Genomic DNA, 26,315 nt, shown 5'->3' with positions numbered 1-26,315 from the left:
AATATTCAATAAGTTATAGCTATAAAAATAATAATTTTACACCGATACATAAATTACATTTATTATTCTGTGTCTCACCCAGGCTTTGCCAAACCTCCCAACTTTATAATAAGCTCTCTCAGTTTTAATAATCCCCAGTTCCCTACATTTTGAACTCTCTCCAAAGCTCCTCTAGAATTGTTTACTCCCCTAGTGAGTAGACTTGCCAGACACAGGGTAAATGCCTGCTCACATCACACATCCCCTTACCTTGTCAGCAGGTTTAGGCACAGCCATCTGCTGGGCTTGCAGCTCTCTGTAGAAAGTCCTCATGGAAAGTCGAGGCAGAAACACCAAATCAGACTCTAAGGAAAGAGAAGTATGGACCCTATAATCACATAAGGTGATGAAGTTAGAACATCAGTTATTGCACACATACTTTTTGAACACCTACTAGCACCAGGCTCTGTTCTAAGCACGGAGGATCCCTCAATGAACAAAAGAGACAAAAATGTCTGCCTTGTGGAACTTACATCCTAGTGAAAGGAAACGGAAAATAAAATAAGCAAGTAAAATATATACAGTAGTATCAGATGACAAGTGCTAAGGAGAAATAAATAGAAAGATTGGGAGTGATGACAGTTGTGGGTATAGGGTTGATATCTACATTTAATTTTGTTTTCTAACTAAATCCAGGGTTGGGGGCATAGCAGAGGGAAAATGTGGCTGTCGTGCTCAAGACTAGCCCCTGTCTGCGGGATCACTATTCATTTTGGAACACTGCCCTGGGAACCAACACATTTCTGTCATTTGTGAGAAGCTTCACCCTAAGTCCCTCTTACTCACCAGGCAATATGCATCCACAAATGGCAAACTCCAGAGGCAAGCAGGGAGCCCTGAAAAGTATAGATCAGTCTAAGACTGAAGTTATCTAAGTGCTTTCTCAGGTCTGCCTCAGATTTGACATCAGATGATGAAGATCATTAGTAATAACACAATTATTGGACTGTAAAAAAAAAAAAAAAACTTTCTCAGAACTAGGTTTAGAAGTCTTCCCTGGAAAATCAGGAAAGTAATAGAAGCATCAGAAAATAGACCTGAGCAGGCCTAGGAGAGCTGAGACTGGCATGACCACATCACTTCACTTCACTTCTAGGAGCACCACCTTTAAATGACTGTTCCCTAGAAAGGTCTCCTTCCTTAATCCTCAACAAAAGTTTCTTGCTATTCCCAACATTTCCAGGAGACGGCAGCACAGTCTGGAAAAGAAGCAGAGTGGCCAGAATCAAATTTGCTTACTGGCTTCCACGACAGCCAGAATGCAGTCAAGATATTTAAGAGGAGAGGAAGGAGTGGATGCTAAAAATCATATACAAATATGATTGTGTTCTATTTCTGTATTTCACCCAATTTTTGACTATGCCGGGCTTCGTAGTGGATCATATGTCACCACTTAAACTTTAGCACTGTTATGCCCACAAATTGATTCTTAACACATATCCACCGTGACACTCCACCATCTCACCAGTGTCTGAATGTACCCAGAATTTCTCAAGCTAAAACACAGAAATCGTAACCATAAGCAAATTCTTTCCACCTGATAGAGAGCAAACAGGTATTATAAAAACCTAAGCAGCCTCTTTGACACAGGGCTCAAGCTTTGAAACCACCTATCCTCCCCTTGTGATAAAACAAGGAGTGGAAATAAGGCCTGATCTATAAGGCCAAATATATAAGGCCTGGGTCTTGTTAATATTTATATTGTTGGAATCTTTTCATTTGGGAGAAACTAGTAGAGTGAGACACAAAATTCACATTCTGAGCCATCCTCTAACCTCTACTACCCACGCTCTGAAACGTGGTGTTCTTCCTTCCATTTGGCAAGGTGCTCATTGTATCGGTGTATCACCTACATCTGGGAATGTGGATTTGCCCAGTCTGCTTTGAGCAGGCTATCTGTTGGTGTTTTTGTAACAGAAAGAGGTCTAGACTGGAAGATGAGCTACATCAGTTAGAATCCTGGTTCTTTTGGCAACTATGCCAGGTGACCTCTGGAAAGTCACCAAACTCCTCTGAGCCTCAGTTTTCTCATCTGAGGACTTTAATACCAATACCTGCCATATGGGATGGTTGTGCGGATCAAAAGAGACCACCTAACAACCCACTGAACTCTTTAAAATCATTGGCATATTTCAGGTATATATAAGGTGAGATAGTATAATGTATCAGAAAATGAGTAAGGAGAAAAAAAAAATCTCACTCAAAGATCTGGAATTTTACCTTCTAACCTGGAATCCGACTCTTGATTCTTTTTTGCAAAGATCAGAAGTGCCCACATCTGTGGTCAGACCCAGCCTGTCCTGACCTCTCCAAGCTGGTTCTACATTTCATGACAATAAATAGCATCCCTAGCTGCCCTTTCAAACACATCTCATTCAGTCAGACCCCGTCAGTACAGGAACATTGGCAGCAAAGGTCTAGATGCAGTAGGATCGTGTCTAGAGTGGACTTTTGACCAGAAAGAAGCCAAAGAGATTAGTATTGGCAGGATGGTGACGATGTTTTTCCAAGATGATCAATGGGTGTGCCTCCTTCACTCCAGACCTTCGTCAGTTAGATGGCATTTTTATGGCTCTTTTCAAAAGCGTGAACTTGGAGTTCAGGGCAGAACTCAATGCTTATTGTTTGCTCCCCTATGTATAGACACAGCAGAATTCTCATTTTGTGTCTGTGTCTAAGAAGTAATCATAATTTTAATTATTCTGTATAGCACTTTACAACAATGATAATGGTGGCTTAATTTATATAGTATTTATATGTGCTAGGTGCTGTTCTGAGTATTTACATGTAACTAATTTTAATCATCAACAACCCTGTAAAACAAATCCAAGGGTCATCCCTACTTTGTAAATGAAGAAACCAGGGCACAGAAAGGCTAAGTGACTTTCCAAAGGTCACACAAGAAGTGCTTAGCAGGGCTAGGTCTTCGATCCAGGAAATTTGGCCCCAGAGTCTTTCTTCTTAACTAATACATAATACTGGCTCTACAAGATGCTTTCACTTATCTTAATTTGATCTTGACAGCAAATCTGTGAGCAAGGTAACACAGGTATATTATTATTTTTCTTATTAAAGGTGGGAAACTAAAGCTCAGAAACTAAAGCTTAAAACATGTGGTTTCAACAGCAAAGCTGAAACAGTTATTGGAGATTTCTAACCAGATCTCATGCTCAGGGGTATTCTTCAAAGAACCATTAAGAGCTTCTTTTGGTCCACCTTGGAGGTGATTGGGGTGTCCGCCCCTCTATGGAGACCTGCTGTCCAAGTCCCACCTTTTGTCACCCACTCCAGGAGTGAGAGGATTCACTCAGAGAAGCCCAAGGGACTCTTCATGATGCCAGACCAAGCCTGAAAAGTGAAACAGATAATAGATGCTCAGAAGAGATAAATCAGCCCTGGCTCTGTCATGGAAGGGTGGAAAGATGCTATCTTCTCCTGATCTTTCCTGATCACACCTAATTCAAGTTAATCAAGCCCTCCTTTAAACTCCTAACTGTGCTTTGCTTTTTTATGCCTCTCTCCCAATTTGCATGTTTTCTTATAGTTATTTGTGCCATTCTCTTATTCAATTGTGCCCTTCTTGAGGGTGGGGACAGGGTCTCACTCATCTCAGGACCCGTGTGCCAGCCAGCATGGTATAAGACCATAGGCAGGCAATGCTCCAGAGGGGCCCTACCTCTTCTGAGTGGTTCTGCATTTGCTCTTGACATTTAGGCACCCTTGCTGGTGGGCAATGTGTAAAAAGATTGAAAGCTGAGGACATATATGCCCTAACCCAGCCCCCATTCCAAAAAAAGAGAGACAGTTAAAGGTGTTTCCAGATATGGACACCCCCAGCCTACTTTCTTGCCTATGGGCAATTTGCAATTTTCCTTCTAGTACTCTCTTCTTTATTAACCAGAAAGTAATCGAATAAACTCAGTCTCCCTGAGTGTTAGAATTTTAGAGTTGGAAGGAGTGTCATTGCAGTACAGTCAAGGAAACTGGAACTGCAGTGAGGGGAGGTTAAGCGATAACCCAATACCACAGCCAAAGAACCCAGCATTCCTTGTCCTGTCCCATGCTGCCCCACAGAGGACCTCACCTTTGCCGAAAAATGTTTTCCTCACTAGCCCAGAAATTCTCACCATTAATCAAATTATGCTGGGGTAATTTACAGCATCAAAGTTCACCATTAATGCCCAGATCCTGGCTGGGAAGAGTAGCACACAAGGGAGCCACCTGTGCATATTAACACCTATCACCCGGCTCTCTCTTCCCAGTGGAGAGCAGTGGTGGTTCTCAAACTCCACAGCTCCTTCCCCCAGCATGACCTCAGTTCTTTCTGGGGACAGTCCCAGTTGTTTGTGGCAGCAGAAAAGAGCTCTCTGCTTTCCCTTAGCCCCAGTCTCTGGTCCTCACTGGGGATGGAAGGCCCAACAGGCAAGCTGCCTCCAAGCTTGTGGGGACTTGCCTGTGGGAAGTTCTCTGGGGAGATTATCTTGAAGGGAAAGGGGATGGCGGTATTGGTGGGGGGAGAGTCCCAACAATTTTAACATTCAAAGGAGAAATTGTGTATTTACCTGAGATAACGTTACAAATGTTATTGATTAAATAAATCTGTGAACAAAAAGGGGCAACTTTGGCAAGCCTGACAAGGTCAATAACTGAAAGTAACCACATGGGATATTTTAATCATAAAAAATAAAAAATAAAAAAATCCAACCTGAGCAAGTTATGGTGGGTCATTTCATCCCAAGGTCTACATGGTACATTAATCTCCACCTAGAGAAAGTCCTGTTCATTATTTTTGTGCATCTAGAATAACATACTTAAAATGTCTGAATGATCTTTTCTCCAGATCTCCAAAGATAAACACCCCAGTACCAGGCTGAGAGAACCCAACATTCCTCATTGTTATCTTTACCTGCATACCTCTGTAAACTGTACATTAAATGTTAACTATCCTGCACCCACCAATGTTAAAGAAACATGTATCTCTCCATTTTACTTTTTCTCCAGTCTTAGAGATGTCCTGGCTTTACCTTCTCCAGCCTCCTTAATCAGCCACCAATGCATTTCATGCAACCCTCCTTATATCTCCTTTGATTCTAATATATAAAATAAACTGCAAAACTGCTACTCCTCAGAGCATTTTCTCAATCCTTTGAGATTTTGCTTTGGGGACTAGCCCAAAACTTGGGTCAAATAAACTCTTCAAATTTTTCTTTAGGTTTGGAATTTCTTTCTCAAGGACAAGTTTTATTTAGTAGACAAAACATTCTAAAACAAAGGATTGAAAGAGGGGCAATTAAAATCAGTCATTTGTATTAAAAAGAATGGGAACCGCTGACAGAATATTTACGTCTAAGTTATTTCCCGAAGTTATTTCTTGAAAGTGGAATTTTGAGTTAGCAATTGGGGAATGGGGGAGGAGGGAGAAATATAGGAAGATTTCCAGAAATCTTAATTTTCCACCTTATCCAAGCGAGGGCAGTAAGAAAGGAAAGGTATAGTAAGAACCTTAGAAAATCAAAAAAGTAGGCTTGCAGTCCTACCAATTCTGGTAGGGTTAGTCAATCCTAAAACTGGATTTCTTATTCAATCGACTACAGCAAGTAAAACAAACATTTGCCTAACTCTGTCCCATGTGTCCAGGGCCTAAAAGAAATAAAGTCATAAGTTTAAAATAAAACAAAGGAATTGCAATTTTCCTTTGCTTTCGTTCTCATTATTTTCAGATCGTGACCTCAAGGGCATCCTAGCATTTCCACCTCAAGCTTAGAGCCATGCTCCAGAGATAACTCTGACCCCACTCAACATCTGTTCTGGAGCAGATAAAACACTAAAAAGTTAGTAAAGTTTGGAAAACAGGCACCTGAGCATATATTGTAACTCAATTAATTTCAAAAAATTGTTAAGGGCCAAGCTCCAATCTATTGGTTTTGTAAAGGCCTCTTTGCAAATCACTATGCTCGGGAGAAAATGTCCCTTCCTGGGATTCACACAAGCACAATTCTAGGAGGTGCCCTGCACATCAAATCTGTGTCAACGGCAGCCCTGAAGTCGCAGAGCTCACGGCCTACAAGGCCCAACATGGCAGCCCTCTGTGTTCCTGGCCCCACTCTAACATGGGCTTTGATGCTGAAGTCTGAAGACATTCAGTGCTTTCTGGGGACAGTCCTAGTTGTTCGTGGCAGCAGAAAAGAGCTTGTTTTCCCACAGCCCTATTCTCTGGTCCTCACTGGGAATGGAAGGCCCAACAGGCAAGCTGCCTCCAAACTTGTGAGGACTTGACTGTGGGAAGTTCTTTCGGGAGATTATCATGAATGGTAAGGCATGCTGTCACCATCCCCTCTATTATGTGTCCCACTGGGAAGCAATCTTGTTCTTCGTATGTCTGGTTCTGAAACATGACGGGACGGTGGAAGTAGATTGCAGGTAGCTCGCCACACCCTTCCCCTAATCCTTCATGACACAAGGTGATTACCTGGACAGGTGAATGAATGGGCGAGTGTGCAATTCTTCTCTCTGACAACCAGAGTCTAAGGGACCAGAAATAACGGAGGTGGAAAAACAGGAACCATAGCAAACAAGGAAATTTGTATGTACACAGGCAATGATTGAAACCACCATGTTATTACAGCCTATGAAATAAACAGAGATCAAAGGTTGTCTCTAACTCTCTTTCCAGGGCCATCTTGGAGGGACTGCCTTCCCCTCTAATTCCTTTCACAGGCGTCTGTCATTGCAGTTTTCACAAATTACTCCTTGTTGCCAGAAACTCAATTTTCCATACCTAAGAAAACATTTTCTGGGGTTAGAGGGCCATCATATGAATCCTTCTAGTATTTTAAACCTGAGATCTGATTGTTTGTTTCCTGCTCTTTTTTGGTCTTTTAACTGTTTTTGTTAAAATGATACATGTCCAAATAAAAATAATACAAACAAGACAGAAAAGTACAGGAGAATAAGAATCATCTGAAGTCTCACTATCCATAAATAACAAGTTTTAACATTTTGATGAACATCCTTCCATAAACACACATTATTTTATATATATATATAAAATATATATATATTTATTTATATATATATATATATAAATATATATATTTAAATAAATATATTTATTTATTTATTTATACGTGATTATGCTGCCCTGACTTATCCATTTACAGTCTGTCATGTGAATCCCTTTGATTCTTCAGTTGGATATTGGTATTACCCACTACCTAAAACAAGAAACAAATAATCCTACTGTTGTTAGTGACCGTTTACATTTTTATAGTCTTTGTAGCTAAAAAGCAGTTCTACAACCTTGATCCCATATAACCTGATGCTGGAAGGAGAACTCTAGGGAGTCCATCTCTCTTCTGTGTGTTGAATTCTAATCATTCCTCCCCTTGTTGTAGTACTTTACAATTTAAAAAGCACCTTTATATTATTTAATTTGATTATCACAGAGTAAGATGACCAAATGTGAGATAAGTAATTATAATGCAATGATAATGCATTGATAGTCGTAACTACATTACATTTACATAATATATTAATAATAGTCATAACTACATTTATTGAGGATTAGTATACCAGGCTCTGTGCTAGGTTCATTACACACATTGTATCATGTAATCCTCATTATCCCCATCTTAGAAATAACTTAGTTAAGGTGTAGAGAGGTCAAGTAATTTGATCAAATTTCCATAACAAATCCAGGTGGAATTCTAATAATCTAAAAGGGCCTGACTAAAGTTCCCTATTATTAGCCACTATATCAGACTGCCTCTTACAACAATTAACCATTGTACAGCACTTCACAAAACAGTCTAACATAAATTGTTAGCTCCACTTCATAGATAAAGGAACCAAAGTCACAGGGGTAGGATGATTTTCCTAAAATCTCAGCACCGGAGTTCTAACCGTTTTGATTTTTAACCTGCTGCTGTTTCCACTATGCTATTCGGGTCTCTTTCCTTGAACTTAAAGTGCTGGATCTCAAAACTCTCCTTTCAAATCTCCAGAAAAGGAAGTTCTTGTTAAGATTTTTCAAAAATTCTTTCTGCTGCAGTGAAATCTGTTTCTCCTTCAGAAAGAACAAAGTTCAGCCTCGTCCACAGAGACTGAGCTCTTGGTCACATTCATGTATAAGCTGAGAAGAGGTAAGATCGTGGAGTTCAAATCAGGTCCAAATCATTCCCTCTTCTTCATAACTTTCTTGTGTGTTTGACATAGGAGAATTGGTCTATCTCATCCTTTCCTTTCAGAGAGGAGATAGACAGAACGTTTATCCTCAAGGTATGAAACTAGAGATGATAAAACAAAATGGAATGAGATTCAAGGAAACCATTTAAACACTAGGTGAGTGCAAGGTATAAACAAGGAATTAAACAGCATCTTATTGATGGATAGGCAAAGAGCTGGTTTGTGGAGGCAGTTAGGCAATCAAACTTAGTATTTTCCTTTTTAAAGATAACTATTTTTATTTATAAAGTGTTCCTAGCTGAAATGAGCTCAAAGCATTTAATCGGTGCTAGCTAACTACCCCACCCAACAAACAATCTGGCAACTAGAAAAAGAGAGATATAATTATCCCCATTTTACAGGTAGGGAGACTGAGCCACAGAAGAGTGGTGCCTTGCTCAAAACCAGCTCGTAGAGAGCTGAAAATAGAAGGCAAGCCTCCTAACAGCACCCTTTCATCCCACCGTGTACAGGATTCCTGTTTCCAGACATCCTCCTGAGTAAGGACAGCCCACTTGCTGGCCAGAAAAACCAGCCTTCACTCATTGGGAACTACAGCTGCCAGCAGACACTGAGAGGAGACAAGGCTGTGCCCCTACTGCCCATTCCAAATTCCCAAATATGGAGAAGGACTGGGTTTTGGAAGAGGAACAGAATGCTCACCCTTGAGAGAGAGGGAGAGACAGAAAGAGGATGAGGTAAGTTCGAAACATTTAACTCTGTCATCTAAACGACTGCCTGGTCTTTGAAATATAGCAGTGAAAGTCATGATCTTTTAATAAATCTTTCTCGAAGACCTCATTTTGTAAATCAAGCAATTAGTTCAGCAGAACCCTGTTTTCTCTTAAGATTAAATGTGTGCCGACAGGAGCAGTTAAAGTCCTAGAAGGTCAGACACACTTTCTGAGTCCAACTAGTTCAGAAAGTGATGATGATGGCGATGAGAAAGAAAATCCAGGTGAATAACAGCTCTGCTGTGATAGGAGCCGGCATCCAGAGGCTGAAGCCTCCAGAGGCTGGGGCTGGGGACTGGCTCACTGAGGCTCTGGGAGGACAAGGGTTACTTTTTCTCTGCCTTGGAGGCTGCTGAGCCCGCCTGGTGGGAAGAGCAGGAAAGAACTCTTTCACCCACTCGGTCTTCATTCTGTCAACAAAAATTTATTAAAACACTTATGCTTATGGTACTGGGCTAGATGCTGAGGGGGATACAAATTGTAAGACCAGATCTCTGTCTTCAGGATACTTATGATGGGGTGGCGGGGGAAGGGGGGCGCGGTTAGGTATGAAAGAAAATGGAGCAAAAGAAAGAGACAAATAACATAAGGCAGTGTATTGTGTAAACTTTCCATCCAACATTTAGTTACCTATCACCTACCATGTTCCAGGCACTATTTGAGCCACTTGGAATACAATGGTGAATACACCAAAAGCAAAAGCTTTAGCTTTTATAAATTTTACATTCTGGTAGCCCCTGGGTATCTGGAGGAAGTTTTCCAAGCAGAGAGAAGAGAAAGTATAGAGGCTTGGGGTGGAAATGAACTTGGTGAATTTGAGAGTAGCTAATGTGGCTGAAGGGGAATGGATGAGGACAAGAGCAGGAAGAAATGAGGTCAGAACTAGGCTGGGGTCAAGCCACACAGGGCCTTATAAGGATAAGAAGTGTGAGAGTCTCATTCTAATTGTAATGGGAAGCCATTGCTTTTAAGTCATGGTTTGATATGATCTGATGTAAAGTGCCAGATGAGAGGACAGACTTCTAAAGGATTTTGGAGAACAAAGAAGAGATATCACTGAGCTGGGATGGACAGGGAAGGCTTTCCAGAAGAATGGGAAGCTGAGTGTCAATGATCAAACAGGATTCTGCTCTAGAGAAATAGCTATTGAGAGGAACTCCAAGAGCAAGATTTGGAGTCAGGATGGCACATGGCATGTTCTGTGCCACAGAGTTGGTCATGAGGGGGAGTAGTAGATAGTGAGTTTGGAGAGGGAAGATTGGGAAGATTTAAGGTCTCTATGTCGGAAGCTTCTGAATCTCATGGTAACAGTAATGGAGTGACTCAAATGCACAGAGGCATTATTTGCAGGCTTAAATGTCCAGGCTGAGAACCTGGTCTCCACCTGGATAACATTTTCCCCATTAGCTGCTCTGCAAGTGGTTTTAGTATAATTGCCCAGCAGAGACTTTTTGATTTGAAGGCTTTTGAGTCCCACATTGCAGTTAAGATGACTGAGTTGCACAATTCCAGAGGGCACCATTTACATTGCATCATAAGCGAAAGGTGCTCCCTCAAATGACATAAATGACAGGCCAGTGGTGCCCTCTGGAGCTGCGCCATAGCAGAGATACTCATTAACATTTTGGAAGACAAATTACCAACCTGCCAACAGGTGATATATAGTGCTTTAGTAGCTTCCTTCGCCTCTAAGTTTGAAGCCCAGCAGAAGGAACCAGTTGCAGGAAAAGAAGAGGAATAGGGATGAGAAGCAGAATGGGGACGAGAGAACTGGAAGAGAGAATGAAAAAGAGAGGCATTAAAAGAGGAAGCAAGGAAGCAATGGAAGAAGCACTTAATTGAGGTCATCTCTTTGCCTGGTGAAACGTGAGAGAGAAGTAAATAGTCCGGGGAAGAAGGGTGGCAAGAAGAGAGAAAAGAATTGCTGAGCTAGCTGCTCTGCAGTATAATTGCCCTGTGGCTGTGATCACATCCTGCAGGATGGTGCATATCACGGTACTGCCAGTCTGAAGGCCTCAGGAAGACTACAAGTTGCCAAGCTAAGCTACAGTGGTGTGTGTTGGTGGCAGGGGGGCGGGGAGGGGCCTGCCTAATTAAGACTCTGCCCCTGAGACAGTTAGCTTGACCAGCCAGTTACTGGGCATGCAGAATAAGCTGTACGTCTACATTAAGCACCTCATCAAGGGGTCTTTCTACATGAATTTGGGGGTCTTGGTGCTGTTCCACTAGGTCAAAGCAGAATAGACTCAAAGCAGCCAATCATAGAAGAGAATTTGCCTATACAGGGAACTGTAGAATGTTGCGTGTGTGGCATGCTTCCCTGAGAAAGGGTAGGGAGTAGTATGTTTGGGATTGGTATGTTCTCTGCCCAGTTGGATTCATTTTAAATTCTCAATAATAGGAAGTAGCAATAAAACATTCCCTCGGGCTGTCACACGGAGGTTTCACGCTCCTTCAGACATGGTAGACCCAGCAGATTCCAAAGTGAGCCACATACCCAAATTCCAAGTGTTACCTCTTCAGCCTTTACTCCCTTCCCACATAGTCATTGCATTTGGAACAGAATTATCCTTTATTTCCTTCACATACAAACACAGCTGCCATGCCCTCCCCCACCCTGCAGATGCCCATTTTCAAGAACCAGTACAGGTATTCCTGACTTCAGCATAGTAGTCTCAAAGAATGTGGAAAGAATCCTTGATTCTCTAAACTCCACAGGTACCATAGCTATCTATGCCCCACCATGATGGTTAAGAACCTCTGCCCCTCAGCCTTCTCCTTGCCTTCCCTTCCACTGGTGCAACTGCACAGCTTACCCCTGAGTCTGGGCTCTGAGAGATGGTGTAGCTTGGCTGAGGGCTATAGCTGTTGATTGTGCATTGGTGGACACAGCCAGTAAGATTCCTTCAAGAAGCATGGGCTCATCCCCTCTACTGGAAGTGGCTTGTCCATCACATTCGGTATCCAGTCCCTCTACCTTCCCAGCCTTATTTCTCATACCCACAGCTCCAGTCATAAAGCTCTCTATAATTTTCCTGACCTACCCTGCTCTCTCCAAACCTGGAACTTTGAACAAATTAATCCCTTCTCTTGGGATCCCTTTCCCACTTCCTGAACTGGCTAACTTCTTTCAATCGTCCAGAGTTCAGCTCAATTATCTCCTCCGGGAAGATTTTCCTGACTCCCTCTTTACTTCCCTCATGTAGATTAAATGCCTCCCTGTCTGTAGTCATGTAGCACCCAGTGCTTACCTGTATTATAGCACACTGTCTGTTTACTTAAGTGAGTGCCCTACTCAAATATTACTTCTTCAAGGAAGAGAACTGTGTATTTTATTTTTGTCTTTCCAACTCCTAATCCAGTGAAGTGGCCGTGAATATGTGTTGAATAAATGAATGGACAGGATCCCTTGGCCTAATGAGTAACCAGGTCTCTAGGAGTAAGATAAAATAAATAAATAAGACCATAGTCTCAGTAGTCCTGTCTTACTAACAAATCTGCTTCCTAAAAAAATTGACTCCTTCACCCACACTCTACAGTGCGCCCTCTGCCCACACCCCCACCCAGTTGTCACTCCGACATCTTCCCACTCTCTACCCAGAGGCTCCTGAAGGGGACTAAAGTTTTGCCACCTCAAAATATGCCTTTGGGGATATTGATTTTAAGCTGATTATTAAGAAACAAAAGACTCAGGAAAAAATGTTGACTCTCCCCCTTTCCTGCTTAAAAGAATTCAATATAAGAATCTGATTCAGGAAAGGAATTTTAGAATATTCACCTTAGACGATTTGAATTAAGCATGACAAAGAGGGAAGATCTAAGCAAAAATCTTCTCTTTAGATTCCCCTCTGTGTCCTGTTGTTTCTGTGTGGTACAGCAAGAATTTGTTACCACATATTTGCTCTTTTTCATCTACCTATAAATTGCCTACTTCCTCTTTGAAATGCCAGATCCCTGCCGTCTTATCCTTTGTCCAGAATGGCATATAAGCCTCAACTGCCCAATGCATCTTCTGGTCTCACATCCAATGGCAACCCTGAATGTACATTCGTAATAAACTTGGACATGTCCTTCTGTTAATCTGTCTCATGTTAATTTGATTATTAGTCTTTCTAGAAGAACCTAGAAAGTAGGAGAAGAGTTATTTTTTTTGCGCTCCAACACTCCCCTTCAGTACTTGTTTGGCTAAGAAAACCAAAAAGAGAGCACATTTTGTCTTTGAATATCAACCTTCCTTTCTCTCCTCCTTTTCCTAAATTAGGAGAATGTTGGCTGCTGGCACTCTTTCCGAATTGTATTGAATTGGCCTCTACCGCCATCCACCTCAGCTCCCACCTGAACTAAGGAGGGAATACAAAACTTCAGAGAGGGTCTAGAGGTGAAAAGTGAATTCAGTTTGAAAAATAAGATTTGTGCAAGCAAAACATAAAGGTTGATATTATCAGCATTTAGCCAGGAAAACTGAGGAGGGTCTTGGTTGGACTCAGCCCTCCCATCCTGGAGAGCTCTTTCAGGTAGGGTGGGGAGATAGGCTGGATGAAAAATGAAATTAGATATCAGCAAAAGCCTCCTTGATGTGCTCAAGGTTTTAATAATTTCCACTGCAGCAGATGTCTGCTTGGAGTCAGTATTGAGAGTGAATGTGAAACCCCTAGAAGCCCTTCCTGCCCTAGAATTCCATCCTTGGGGCTGGCTGTAATTTTCTGGGACCCAAGCTCCATTCATTGGAGCTATTTTCGATCTGCAGTAAATTAACTAGTCTAATAGGATGGGGAAGTGCCACTCCTAAAGAGGGTGATTCACTGGGTCAGGATGCCCTGAGGCAACACTTGAGCCCCTTGGATCTCAGAACAATGGTCCCCAGTGTGCAGGGTGCCTGGATTAAGTAGGCAATCTTTGCAGCCTAACCCTTCAGCAGAGAGGGCTCAGAGCCAGGACCCTCAGCTAAAACTGCAGAGGCTTTTGACTCCCTGGTAATAACAGCTCCTTTTCCCATTTCTAACTAATTGTATAACTAATAATCCTGCTAGATGGTTATTAGTATCCCATTTAACTGAAGCTCAGAAAGGTTAAGAAACTTGCCTGAGGTTACCAGCTAGCAAAAGCCAGCGCTAAAATTCTAACCATAAATGTGACATCAAAGCTACTATACCATATTACTCCATTGCTTAGGGTTTCTCCCAGAGGAACAAATTGAGATTGAGTGAGGTCAGAGTGAGTGGGGTTAGGTGCAGGAGTGCAGCATGACAATGTCATCTAAGCTCCATTCTTCCCTTCCCAGGCATGGACTGGATAAAAGGAGGACTGAGTTTTCTGTGCCCATCATACACATGTGTATAACATACTGGGCTGCCTCTGAGGATCAGCATGTAAGAAGCCCAAGGTTTTTTTAGCTGTTAGTTCAGCTTAGCAAAGGCAGAATTCAAAGAACTGTGCAGAAAAAGCAGATTTGAAGGAGAGAGTCTGGACCTGTAGATGTGTCCTGGAGTAGTGGAGAGAGCCCTAAGCTGGGTGAGAACATCTGGGCTCTTTCTCTGGTTAACACATAACAAGTTACTTACTCTCTGATCCTCACTTCTTTTATCAAGAAAAGGGGATGGGGTAGAATAAGGGGATTAGAATAAGTAAATGCCCAATTTACTGACCTCACTAAGTTAAAAGATGAAAAGAAATCATTGATATAAAAGGACATTGAATGAATAAGTTACCATATATAGTTATTTCTTATAAAAATCCTTAATTCTTGCATACTTCAATCTCCAGCTCAAAATACTTTTTTAAAATAATTTTTTATTTTTCAATTACAGTTAACATACAATATTATATTAGTTTCAGGTATACAGTACAGTGATTAAACATTTATATAACTTGCAAAGTTATCATCCCAATAAATCTAGTACCCATCTGACACCACATATAGTTATTACAATATTATTGACTATATTCCCTAAGCTGTACTTTACGTCTGCATGACTATTTTGTAACTACCAATTTCTACTTCTTAATCCCTTCCCCTTTTTCACCTGTTCTTCCAACTACACTCCCATCTGGCAACCATTGAACTGTTCTCCGTATCTATGAGTTTGTTTCTGATTTATTTTTTAAATTTTTGTTTTTGTTTTTTACATTCCACATGTAAGTGAAATCACATGATATTTTTCTTTCTCTTTCTGAGTTATTACACTTAGCATAATACCCTCTAGATTTACCCATGTTGTTGTAAATGGTAAGATTTCATTCTTTTTTATGGCTGTAGTATTCCAGTATATATATGCACCCCTTCTTCTTTATCCATTCATCTATTGATGAACACTTAAGTTGCTTCCATATCTTAGCTATTGTAAATAATGCTGCAATGAACATATGGATGCATATATCTTTTAGAATTAATGTTTGGAGCGTCTCCAGATAAATATCCAGAAGTGGAATTACTGGGTCCTTCTTTATCTCTTGTCGTAGCCTTTGTTTTAAAATCTATTTTGTCTGGTATAAGTGTTGAGACCCAGCTTTTTTTGCATTTCCATTTGCATGAAATATCTTTTTCCATCCCTTTACCTTCAGTATGTGTGTTTCTTTTGATCTGAAGTGAGTCTCTTGTAGACAGCATATATAAAGGTCATGTTTTCTTATCCATTCAGCTACCCTATGTCTTTTGATTGGAGCATTTAATTCTTTTACATTTAAAGTGATTATTGATAGGTATGTAGTTACTGCCATTTTATTATTCATATTTTTTATTTTTTTCTTCTCTTCTTAAAGAAGTCCCTTTAACATTTCTTATAATACAGATTTTGTGATGATGAACTCCTTTAGCTTTTTCTTGTCTGGGAATCTCCTTATCTGTCCTTCAATCCTAAATGATACCTTTGCTGGATAGAGTAATCTTGGTTGTAGGTCCTTTGACTATTTCCTGCCAATCTTTTCTGGACTGCAAAGTTTCTATTGAGAAATCAGTTGAGAGTCTTATGGGAGTTTCCTTGTAGGTAATGAACTGCTTTTCTCTTGCTGCTTTAAAGATTCTCTCTTTGGCTTTAACTTCTTAATTTTGATGTGATGTTAATTATGATGTGTCTTGGTGTGGACCTCTTTGGGTTCATTTTGTTTGGGACTCTCTGTGCTTCCTGGGCATGTATGTCTATTTTCTTCACCAGGTTAGGAAGTTTTCCATCATTATTTCAACTGGGTTTTCAATCCCTTGAGCTCTCTCTTCTCTTTCTGGTACCCTTATGATGTAAATATTGTTATGCTTGATGTTGCCCCAGAGATCTCCTAAACTAGCCTCATTTTTTTTGTTCTTTCTTTTTTGTTGTTGTTGCTATTCCGATTGTTTCCTTCTACCTTGTCTTCCAAATTGCTGATTCTATCTTCTGCTTCATCTAATCTGTTGTTGATTCCCTCTAATGTATTCTTTATTTCAGGTATCATATTCTTCATTTCTAACTGGTTCTTTTTTATGATTTCTATCTCTTTGTATAAGTTCTCACTGATTTCATCTCTTTTTCCCCTAAGTTCATTATGCATCCTTATAACCAGTGTTTTGAACTCTGCTTGCATCTGGTAGATTGCGTGTCTCCATTTTATTTAGTTCTCTTTCTGGAGCTTTGTTCTATTCCTTCATTTGGGACATGTTTCTTTGTCTTCCTATTTTGACTGCCTCTCTGTGTTTGTTTCTATGTATTAAGTAGAACCGTTATGACTTCCAGTTTTAGTAAAGTGGCCTTATGTAGTAGGTGTCTTTTGGGGCCCAGTGGGTCTCCCTGGTACCTGAGTTGAGTGCTCCAGGTGTGTCCCTTGTGTTGGTTGTGTGTGCCTTCCTGTTGTAGTTGAGCCCTGATTGTTTTGGCACATCAATGGGAGGGATTGACCCTCAGGTTGATTGGTTTTGAGGACTGACTGGGACAGTGGAGGAACTGTTGTGCAGGAGCTGACCCTATAGAGTAGGATTCACTTTAACGGGTCTCTGGTGCCTTCCAGATCTGTCTTTTGGGTGTTTCATTTGTGGAGGTGGTTGAGTGATGCTCTGGTGTGGCCACTGGTTGTGTTGGTTCTGAGGCCTCTTGGGAGGGGTTCTGTTGCAGGCCAAGGTCAGTTGCTGTCTGTGCCTTGCCTGGGGCCACTTAGTATAAGCTACAAAGTAATCTGTAAATGGTTGCCACTTGTGCTGGGACTGGAGGTGCCTGGAAAGGGCTAAGCTGCAAACTGAGGCAAGTTGCCACTACTGCGAGGCGTGGGGCTGCTTAGTAAGAGGTACGTGGCATGCGGAAGTCAGATGCTGCTTGTTCAGGTTTTGCGAACCTTTGAGAGATTTTAGGAAAATCTTCAGCATGAGCCAAGACAGGCCATTTGTATAGAAAAGCCACTAGGTGGCTCGATGGGCCCGCAAGTTGGGTGAGGCAGAGTCTCAGGGAATCATCTGAGTGGGGTGAGCTGTGTTGATAGAGACTCAGATATAGCATGGGCATGAGCATACAGCCTGGGTCAGGGACGAATAATGGCTACAGCACTTCTTTCTATGAGAAAGCTGTCCCTCTAGCCCTCACCCTGAAGCCAAACAATTCAGTTTCTCTGGATACGTCACTGCCACTTTTTATGTGGTTATGGGAGGAAGCCAGCACAGCATTTATGTACTCTGCCTTATTGGCCAGAAGCCTCCAGCTCAAATTGTTTTATAGACATTCTCAAGGTATATCTTTTGGTGCTCATATGGCTCAGCCTAAGTATTGAGGCATGTCAGAGTTCCCTGTGATTCTTGTTGGCCAAATAATTCAACCTCATCAAAATCTTGCAAGATCAGTCTCTACCTAGCTGTTCACTTCTGACATGAATAACCACAATCCTACTTTTCTGAACAAGTCAAGCTCTTATCACTGGACATTTGCAAATCCATGCCCTTAACTTAGAATATTTGGTCTGATCATCCTCACTCCCACATTTTAGGTAAACATTTAAAAAGAGAGATTATTTTGTTTACATAGTGTCTTCAACAGTTAATGCAGTGCATGGCACAGGTACTCATTGAATGTTTGAAAAATTATATAAATTTTCTTTCAATTTCCCTACCCATTATCACTTATTTTTCATTGCTATTGAGACAGTGATCTTTCTGACCTCATCCTGTGGAAATACTACAGAGATTAGCTAATTAATAAATATAAACTTCCCTGAAACTTTGCATTAATGTTTGACAGAAGCAGTGTAGTAATTCATGGAGACAATGGTGAAACTCTTTGGCCATTTCGAACCATCGCTGACATCCAGTTGCTCCTATTCTCCTCCCACTGCCAGACACTCCATGGGAAGTCTAACCCCTGATCTTCATTGTTCCCTGTTATTGAAATATATATTATTGAAATAAATGTTTTACCCCCAATTCACCTTTTAAAAGGGATAGGAGTACATACAATAGAATTTTATTCAGCCTTAAAAGGAATGGAAATTCTAACACCTGCTACAACATACATGAACCTAGAGGACATTATGCTAAGTGAAATAAACCAGTCACAAAAGGACAAATACTGTATGATTCCACTTATATGAGGTACCTTCAATAGTCATCTTCATAGAGATAGAAAGTAGAATGGTGGTTGCTAGGGACTGGGTAGGGGGCAGGGAATGAGTAGTTATTGTTTAATGGGTACAGAGTTTTAGTTTTGTAAGATGAAGAGTTCTGTGGATGGATGGTGGTGATGGTGACACAACAATGTAAATGTACTTAATGCCACTGAATACACTTACTGCACTTACTACAATACATTTAATACATTTAAAATGATTAAGAGGTTAAATTTTATGTTTTGTGTACTTTGCCACAATTTTTAAAAAGAATTGTCCTAAGTCTTTGACCTCATTTTGAGTGACTTCTACTTCCAGCTTCCATTCTCAAGGTTACACCTTATGGTCCTGGCCATAATTATGAACTGTTTATCTCCCACTCTCTGATCTAAACCTCCTATCTTTCCTGCTTTCTCACTCTTCTTATTCCCACTGTATTAATGTCTCTGCCCCTTTAAGCTCTTGACTTTTCCCAGTTAGGCCACCTTCATTACTTCCTGAATTGCTGCAACAGCCTTCTTATTCATCTTCGTTAGGGTCATACTTTCTTCAATTTATCCTTTAAATTGCATTAGGAGTGTCATTTCTAAAATTTCAATCTGAACTTAACAATCCCTGTTTAAAACCCTCAGGGGATCTCTATTCTCTAGGTAAAGCCCTTAGTTAGGCAGACCAGCCAGTTGTGATGTGGCCTCTGGATAACATGCATCCCTGTCCTCCTGCATGCATTGTGGAGACATCAATTTTATATGCAGTTCTTCAAGTTCAACAAGCTCTCATTTGCTTCCATGTCTTTGTACCTACTGCTCTCTTAGCCTGGAATCTTCCCTACTTCACAATATTCACTTGCTTAACTCCTGTTACTCAGGACAGAGTTAGCTATAACTTCCTCTAAGAAGTTTTCCTCTATCCTCTACCCTCATAAGGCTCTACTTGGGGCCCTCGAGTGAGGTCCTCTAGCATCTGTTGCTTGATCAGATCAAAGTACTTCTCACTATAGTGGCTTGTCTACTTCTCTGTCTGTTCTCACTAGACTGTCATCTACCTTCCTAAAACCAGGCACTGTGCCAGATGCACCACTGCATCCCTGTGCCTATTCTAATGCCTACCACATAGTAAGTACTCTCTGAGCGATGACTGTTTGGGCAAACAGGAGGATGTTCGAATGGATGGATTTCACAGGTTTTGAAATTCAAACCTGGGAATCAAATTTAGTCAACACTTTCAGCTGGAAATACCTTTGATCAAGTCCTAAAGACTGGTTTACCCAAATTAATAGTAGTTACTATATTTATGTAGCATTCAGCAGTTTATAGAACACTGTCATACTTTTTACCTTATTTGACACACTTAATAACCTGTGAAGGAAGAAAAAAATACATTGTCATTACCACATTATAAATGAGGAAACTATGGGTTGTCCAAGATCAGAAAGTTAGTAAACAGCAAAGGCAGAAAAAGTGCTCACATCTTCCTTCCTGTCATTTTGCCATGATGCATTTAACCTTCAGGAATGAAAAGAATCAGAACAATTAATCCTAAAATCAGGAACTTTCAGAAAACAGAGGCTTCTGCAGGGTCCTACCAAGGTTGTGGTTCACAAGCATTTAGTAAATATTAACTAGCTCTGCTGCAGCAAAACCATCCCTAATGTGCCTTGCTCTTTTCACATTTTTCAGAAAAAGAAATAAACCAAGTACCCTAAGGACCAATATCTAACAATGTATAGAATTTTTTCTTAAATTCACCCTTCATCTCTGCATTGCAAATCAAGCCCAGTTTCTTTTATTTTATTTTCAGCAGAAATAAATAACTAAGGCATAAATATTATTTACATCCCATCTGCATCCAAAACGACAGAAAAAGAGAAGTTTATCAGTGTTAAATAGCCTCTTCCTCTGCCCTCTCTATTCCAAGTTAAATAGAATCTATCTTCTAAGCAGTAATTTTATGTGTTCTTATATGAACCTTATTCATTCGTTCTCAGTATCTTTTTTTTCTTTAAAGCCAAAACTGAACATGGGTCACCAGAAGATTCTGGTTAAAGCCAAGAATAGTGAGAGGATGACTTCCCGGACCTTGGGCTTTGCCCACGATATTTACTTTAGTGCATCCAGGCACACAAAATTCAGCGGGGTGTGTCCACAGAGCAAAGTGAGTGCTGGGAGGCTCATGGCTGCTGCCTCTGTACAAGGGAAAGTAGAGAAAGATCATCTAGATGCAAAAGCCCTTCCTCCTCCTACATATATACACCTCTATATGAATCAGTTAAGGGCCCATAACTGCCTTTTGTAAAGTAAGCTGACCATAGGATGAAGCTCTGATTTCAGGGGCACTAAGAAGGCCCCGTGTCTATCTAATACCTGTCTGGAATGTTCAGAATTACCCTGATTTTAAAACTGTTTTGGTTTGCCATAAACCATTGAATTATCCTAGAATTTCCAAATTTTCTATTTCTAAATTACACCTAAAAAGAAGCTTCTGACATCTAAAATGAATTTTAAAAGATCTTTTGGCAGATAATATGTTCAAATGTTTTATTTAAAAATATATAGTCATTGAATCCAAGTATTTCAAAAAGCAGCATCCCTTCTGCTTGCTCTGACCTACAATCCCAGGGCTAAAGCTTTGTTCCTTTCTATCTTAAGGTGTCATTAGGGCTATTAGTGGGCAAATATCCTCATGAGAGATGCTATTTTAAACTTTTATCAGTCATTTATAACTTAGAGGGAAAATGTTTTAGATTCTTTGCTGAAAGCGAGGGTTTGATCAGGGGAGAGAAGGCAAGAACATAAGAATAGGAGGATATACCTCAACCTTTTTGTCATAATCACACCTTAAAGAGTATTTTTAAACATTTTTCCCAATTATCTTGCCCCTCATGAAATTTAAATACCACTGATACACTGTATATCTGTTTGTGTATTTATATTGGTGCTTTATGCATAAAAAGAGTATAGTTTTTTTAGTCCCTCAAGAACCAACCCCCCTATTTGAGGAAATATCACCCCCATTAAGAATGCACAGTTGAGAAGCCATTAACCAGAGGGAAAATACATAGATGACTAAGATGTTGAGGGGCATCAAAGATAAGCTCCTTGCGCAGCACTGCATTGTTTGGTGTGACCAGCTGTCTCTCTGCAGCCTTGACAGCCATCCCCAGGCTATAAGAGCAGAATTTAGCCACACACAGTCTTCCCCCAGATTGCAGGTCCCTTTCTCCTCGCCCTAAACATACCTAGGTTAGCAAGTCCCTGAGGAAGAGATGATATTGCTGAGCAAGTAGATTCACAGCAACACTGTGACTCTCATGAGACCATAGGCAAGGTCAGATGCCCCCAGAGGTTTAGTTCAGAGGTCTGCAGGGGAAGTTTGCACTTTTCACCCTGTGATGGATGGAGGGAGGGCCTGGAAGCAGGAAATATGTGACCAGTAGAATGGGGAAAAGTATACCAAGTGCCACCCTCCCTGAGAGGCAATGAGACACAGCTAAGAAAAATCATTGCAAAGGGCCTATCTGGAGCCAATGTTTTCTATTTTTTAAAATTAATACTAGTTACTGCCTTGGTAGCTTAAAATTACCAAATGTTTAATTTTAAAACAGCCCTATGGATAAAAGCTAAGAGAAGAAAAACAGAGAAATTAGAGATCCAAGGCAACAAAGAGCAACAGATAAAAAGCTGCCCCCCACAAATGCAAATCAGGGTGAGGAGAAGGTAAACAAGATAATGCCAGCTAGGGTTGTCCAAGGAAACAAGAAAGGGTTCTATAAATATAACCAGAAAAAAAATATTTGTCTTAGCCGATGAGATCACCACACATGGCTCATGATAGGGATCTTCTGTTGCTCCCTTAATTGAAGCTTGGGAGAGAACAGAAATGAGAGCAGAAATTAGACTACTGCCCAACAAGATCTGTGTTCCTATAAGCCATTCCATTTTTAATTAAATACAGCTGAAGTCATTAAGACTTGATACCATCAATCTGGACTGTGGCCTGTGTTTTCATAATGTGCTGGCCCTCACCCTTTCTACCCACCTCCACCCACAGCAACAAACTAGCTAGTGGCTTACTCACACTGAGCAAATGGGGTCAAAACAGGAAGAGGCAGATGGCCATGAGTTGGACAAGGGCCTGGAGGAGGAGAAAGGCTGAACAAACCCCTAGCCTCCACTTCCCAGAGAATTCTTTTTCTCCAAAGGATCCTCACTGTTCCTTTTTCTCTGCAGGTACATTAGGAGAGCTGGGGTCCTCCAAGGAGAATTCTAGGCATTGGCAATATAACAGTGAATGGACAAGTCCCTGACTCAAGAAGCTGACATTTGGAACTAGGGGTGGGGGACTTGGTGGTAGTTGAAGACAAACATGTTAATGACTATACGAGATAATTTCACATACTGATAAGTAATCACAACATAAAATGGAGATATAGAATAATTTGAGGGATTCTTTAGCTTAGGAGGTTAAGGCAGGCCTATCTGAGCAGGTGTTGCAACCTGAAAGGTGAATCTTGCTAAAGTTGTAACCTGAAAGGAAGGCTGAGTCCAGCAGATGGGAGAAATGTCGGTGTCTTAGACTGCCTCACACAATAAACGGTTGGTTGTGCTGTCATGTAACAGGGAGAGTATTGTGAGAAGAGAGAACATAGATGGAAAGTCACTGAGTCAGAAAAGAGTTTGGCATGTTTGGAGGACATAAGGAAAGCCAGTAGGGCAGTACCATAGTGAAACAAAAAGGAAATGGGAGAGGCCTTGCAGAAGCAAGCAGGGCCCATGATATAAGGCCTTGTAGGCCATGAAAAGGGATTTGGATTCTGCAGCATCTTATTTTAAGGGGGGAGAGCACTATGATACAGTATCTATGTTAGAAATACCACTCAGGCTGCTATGCAGAGGATGGACCAGGCCAGAGGGACTAAGAATGAGGACAGGAAAACTAGGTAGCGGCAGTGGTTCAAGAAAGAGAGAGGGTAGTAGTTTAGATACAGGTGGAGAAGTAAAGGTAAATGGAGAGGAAGAGTCGTGAGATGTAAGAGAAAGCAGCGTTAAGAATGACTCCTAGGTTTTTGTCCTAGGAGCAACAGAGTAAATAGTAGTTTCATTTAATAAGATGGAGAATAAATGGGTTTGGAGTATTCTGTTTTAGACATATTAAATTTGAGATGCCTACTCTATACTTTCTCTTGGACACCAGGAGAACTTGGTGAACCTGACACCTCAGTTTCCTCATCTTTAAAATGAAAGTCGAGAATGTGAAACTGTCTTCTCCAAAGTAAGGATGAACTTACTAGGAAGGCTGAGTCTAGCAGATGAGAGAAATGTAGGTATCTTAGACTGCCTCACATGATAAACAGTTGGTTGTACTGTTAATTCCAGTTATTTATTCTCAGTTGAATGGGTGTTGGTGAATAGCAGCTGCATATCTAGCACTAAGCTACATGCTTGGGGAGTAAGACAGGGACAAGGTATGTGCAGTCTGAATAAAGAGAAAGGTTTTAGAGTAAATGAAATAATTGGAGAACATATAGTATAATTCAAGGACCATAGAGCCAAAGACCATACTATAGAAATGAAATTTGTTGTGCACTGGAACTGTAAAAGATGGCCTCCCAGTGGAAGTAGAGTCTGAGCTAAGAACTCATCTTTGAAAGATAGGTTACAGGAACTCAGCCATCCCTAAACCAGGGGCCACAGTTACCTATAATCATCCACCTTTGTATCCATCTCTATCATGAACAGACTGATCTAGTAAAGTGGAGCTGATTCACCTGCTTTGTCTAATGAGAGTCCATTCTATATCATCAGTAGAAACAATAGACTTCTGTTTTGGAAGGGAGGGGTATTGTCTTCTAAAACTAGAGGTTTCCTTCCATGTTAGCTGGCTTTCTTCTTTCTAACATTGTCATTTGCAGTGCATGTGGGGAAGAGCTAATTGGGAAGATTCTGGTAGAAAGATTACTGAAAAGGTCATGCTGAAATACAGCTACATCTTTCTCCCCTGACAATGGGGCCCACTTTCTTCTTGTTCCTTGCACAATAGAACGGTCTATTTTGTTATCAATAATTATCAGCCTCGTCCAACTCTGAGACCTGACTTCTTCTGAGGCCCTTGTGATCTACCCCAGCAAAAGAGTCATAAGAGACTCTATTGGTCCCATAAGTGGCAGGCTAGGGAGTGACTAGAGAGACTCATGGCTGAACCCCAAAGATGTGTTCCCTGTAGTGTTCCAAGAAGGAGGAGCCAAGACTTGATATGTGCTGGCAAAGTTATTTTTTAAACTGGAATTGCTGGTAAGTCTGCTTCCCTAAAAGGCAACTCAGATTCTGTCTTATGCTTGCCCTTCCCTGGGGCTCTGGCTCTCTGCCATCATGCTGCTGCTGAGACTTCTTTAGACTCTCTAAGGGATAGGGTTCTTCTGGTCTATTCTCCCCCATCTCAAACCCTTAACTCTGCACTCAGCTAACCTCAGCCCATCCAGGATAAATCAAATGTTTGAAAATCTTTTCCAATAATGCTCTACAAGGTGAAATGCCCATAGTTAACATGTGGTGCAGCCACAGCCCATACCTGCAGTCTTTAGGATGGTACAACAGTCACGTCTCCTGGAATCACTTCCCAAAAGTCATAAGCCTGGTCCAGGCCACTTCAGAACCTATTCCTCTGTGGTATGATTTCTTCTTGCGATGACACTGGTCTTGTAGATCACCTGAAAGTCAGATGAATTTGGTTATCTTCCCTTCCTCCTCCAAATGATTATGATCCACTCAATTAAAGAAGTCATCGCAGCCCAAAGGAAAGAGGGTTAATAGAGGGCTGTAAATCTCATTTGTCCCACCCTCCGAAGAGTAAATTTATGCGAAAGAAGGAAAGATGAGGGAAGCACTGCCATTCCTGAGGCCTTCTGAGGCTTCCTTGGGTTCTGCACACTGGGAATAATACCTGTGACCCAGACTTCACATGCGAAAACCATATATTCCTACCTTTCTCACTCTCAATGCCACCTTCCCTATCTTCTTGGCCTGAGCCTTAAGGAGGATTCTTTCTATGGCCTATCTGACTTCCCAGGTTGAGGGATAGTAGCAGGAAACAAGAGTGGCTTTGAAAATCCCCCATAGAAATGAAGCAATAACATACTTGAAATATGACAGAGGACAGGAAAGGAAACCCATTAAAGGCAATATAATAAGACAGATAAAAACTGGAGGGTTGAGAAAGGAGATGAGTAAGAGGAGCCAGTGTGAGATAATAAGGGTACAAAGAGCCCAATCGAGCAAAAACAGTAAGCTCTACTTGGTGATTCAAGCTCCATAAATGGAGGAGGGCAGAAAGGGCCTCCGTTTGCCTTCAGATGAAAGGAACTCATCCCCTTGGAAAAGGAATGGGTTCCAAGAGTAAAAGGAATTGCTCCAGGCACCACATGATTCCAAAGTAAGGGCATGTAAACCAGCAGTGAGAGCAGGTCACCACTGTGCATGTCAATTCTAGCTGTGCGCTGGCTCCCTGTGTGGTCCTAGATCTGTCATTTGCTTCCTGGATTCTTAAATGCACCAACACATGGTAAAGATTTGAGAGTTATAGTTGTTAAATATTCTCAAATCCTGAAGAAAAAAAGATTCTTATTTATTCTCATTAGCTTATTCATATTTCATAACACCTACATCTTCTCTTAGAAGAAATCAATATGAGATGTGACTCCAGACAGAGCATGCACCAAGGACCAGAGGATGTGAGTTAAGATTTCAGGAGAATATAAGACATTATATATGT

At 41.0% G+C, this 26,315-nt stretch overlaps 1 long non-coding RNA gene across 1 annotated transcript; it reads right to left on the bottom strand.

Moving 5' to 3' along the window:
• Positions 1-988: 988 nt before the first annotated feature.
• Positions 989-25,984, bottom strand: LOC120607366 (uncharacterized). Its single transcript, XR_005654147.1, has 4 exons — positions 25,529-25,984; positions 25,116-25,254; positions 3,312-3,387; positions 989-1,238 (listed from the first exon to the last, which is right to left on the bottom strand). It is a non-coding gene; the product is annotated as an uncharacterized LOC120607366 (long non-coding RNA).
• Between the last annotated feature and the right edge of the window lie 331 nt (positions 25,985-26,315).

The sequence above is a fragment of the Pteropus medius genome, unplaced genomic scaffold (genome assembly GCF_902729225.1).
Source record: "Pteropus medius unplaced genomic scaffold, Ma_sr-lr_union100, whole genome shotgun sequence".
NCBI classification, from domain to species: domain Eukaryota; kingdom Metazoa; phylum Chordata; class Mammalia; order Chiroptera; family Pteropodidae; genus Pteropus; species Pteropus medius.
Note: the sequence above shows the minus strand (reverse complement) of the source record. Positions and strands in the feature narration are given on the sequence as shown.